Consider the following 2,828-nt stretch of genomic DNA (forward strand, 5'->3'; position numbering starts at 1 on the left):
GAAATCTTGAGGTATTATCAGAAAGTGACTGATTTTATTGAAAAGAAACATCCCGAAAAGGTTCACACTGGCCGTATTGCTGCTCGGAGTAATGACATTTGCCTAAGTCATTTTAGAAACATTTTAAAAAGTAGGCAAAGCCAAACCTCTTTGGATAGATATTTTACCAAGTGACCTCTATCCAGTGAAAGTGCTGATAGAAATGAAGGAAAGAAAGCAACAAGCAGTGGATAAAAATTTAAAAAATAATAAAAAATAAAACAACACTAATTTTTTAAAATCTTTTCTAAGTTATTTTTAAGTTATTGTTACATTATGTTATGTAAGTTAAGTTTTAGTATCATTTTCCTTCTCCCTCTCTTGCGCCACCAATTTACACCTCCACCGTCCTCTATCCTCAAAGGTAAAGTGCAAATAAAACTACATTTTTTTAAATCAATTATTATTCTATTACGATTATTTATACATTTACAACTACAAAACGCATTTTTCAGTGTTTTCCTTACTATAGTTTTTTTTTTTTTTTTTTTATGTAAGTTATTACTTAGCTTTAATTTTAGTGTGTTTTTTGTGTTGGAATGAATTATTTGGTTTTACATGTAATCGTATGGGGAAAAATGATTCACCTTACGACATTTTCATGATATGATCTCAGTGTCAGAACGGATTAATTTCGTATCCTGAGGTACCACTGTATAGAAAATTCCAAACTACATTGACAGTAACTTGGAATTCTGTTTCAAGTAGGATACTGCATACTGATAACTCCCTTATAGCACAGATTCACTCGAACACGGTTTGAGAATTGGGAACATCCCCGTATAACACGGTGCTTTTATAGCATGGGTTCACTCAAACACGGTTCGGGAATTGGGTAAAATCCTTGTACAACATGAAATGTAATAAAGGGTGCGTTCTTTTATACCTCTGCATAACTCCGTGTGAGCATTCTAATTGTTATTGTGGCTACTTTGAATGCTCTTTCAACAAATAATCCATTTAGTAGTTAAATTTTACAATTGGGATCCTTCTTTTGCCTCTAAAAGCTCATTTTAGAATTATAGATTCCTCCATCACAATACTATCGATAGTGCGGGTGCTGCCATCTTTCTTTCACTGTCATTCCTAAATGCCTACAAACAGCAGTGCACTCCCGTTGCAGAGTGACTGCTATTAACGAACGCAACCAAAAACTGTTATCAGTTGATGATGCTCATGCTGAGATCATCATATAGGATGAATAATCCTCTGGTAAAATATTTACTTAAATAATAAATAAGTATAACTTCTTCATGCACACTGGGGTGTGTATAATAAATAAATAAAACTTACTTATTTGAGCCTCTAACTGGTGTGAAGAAATACTTCACACCAGCTAGAGGCTCAAGTAAGTAGGTTTTATTTATTTAATAAATAAGTATTTTACCTAAGAAAAAAATGAATAATAAATCTGATTTAAATAAGGATTTAACAGCATGTTTTTTAATTTTTGGAACCTAACCCCACCCTTTTCGCACTAGTTCTTTATTTCATATAACATGGATTCACATAGCATGGCAATTTTTTGAAGCGTAACTCCCGTGTTATATGGGGGTTATCTGTATTTTTATACAGTTTGTCTATGTAAAACAAAACAATAAATAAATAAATAATAAATATTATTATTAAATTAAGTCTTCCTCATCCTTGAACTCTCAAATGGCTTTATTTCATAGCTAACAAAGAAAATAAAAGTTGTTTTACTAAATTCAAAATTACATTTACATTTTTAAAGGTGCAACTTTGATAATTTTCTGAACAGGAGTTTACTTTCTGAAGTTTTGCTGCAGGGTCCATGATTATAACTTATGCTTGCATCATAGTTGTGTGTAGTTTGAAATGTAGAGTTTAATAAATTTTTTTAAAATCCAATTATAAACTATCTTTGGATGTCCATGTTTGCTGTTTGAAAATATTGGATTTTTTCCAACCATGGTTGAATTGTGTTGCATGGACAAAATATAACACAACTGGCTAGAGAATAAAAGATGGTAGAACTACTTCAATTGTTTTTTCTAGTTGTAGCAAAAATACAATAAATTCTAGCTTTGGTTATAAAAGTCCTTGTTGATCATTTCAATTTGTTAGACTCATAAAAGGGACAGGAATCTTCACTGATCTAATTATGTCCAAACAGCAAGAACAATCAATATTTTCTTCTACATCCCTAAGTACCACCAATGTTACAAAATAAATATTGGCCTGTATAATGTTACAAGGTCTGGTTGCAAGCAGTTTCAATTACCTTCACTACCTCTTCGACACCAAATTTCATTAATTGAACCATTTTTTATTTATTCAAAGTACAAAATGGCACAGAAAAATGCGCCACTATAAATTAATCTTATAAAAACAGCAAAAATCACTAAGAAAAATAAATAATGTTAAATAATCAGTCAAATAACACTGAAAAAGTAATAATTCTCACTCATATCATGCTAGTCTCAATGCAGGGAATAGGCTGTACAGCAGTGCTGCTCTGACAAAAATCTGCAAAATGCCACTAGGCACAACACACCAGTTAAGATCAAATGGCTAGGCTATGGTCTAATGAAGAAACTAAAATGTCTTCACTTTTCACTGTGTCCAATCACCAGGAACAACAGTCTTCTATTGCAGAGATGACTTTTTATTAGAGGCTTTTTATTTTGCATATTTTTATAGAAGCATAGCATCTAATAAAAAATTGTCTCTGCAATGTTGTTCCTGGTTATTGGACATGGTGAAAAGTGAAGACAATCTAGTTTCTTCTACAAACTGTATTGTTTAAATAATCCAAAAGTACAGGG

Source organism: Centruroides sculpturatus, unplaced genomic scaffold (assembly GCF_000671375.1).
Source record: "Centruroides sculpturatus isolate CEXI.00-Female unplaced genomic scaffold, Cexi_2.0 scaffold670, whole genome shotgun sequence".
NCBI lineage: Eukaryota > Metazoa > Arthropoda > Arachnida > Scorpiones > Buthidae > Centruroides > Centruroides sculpturatus.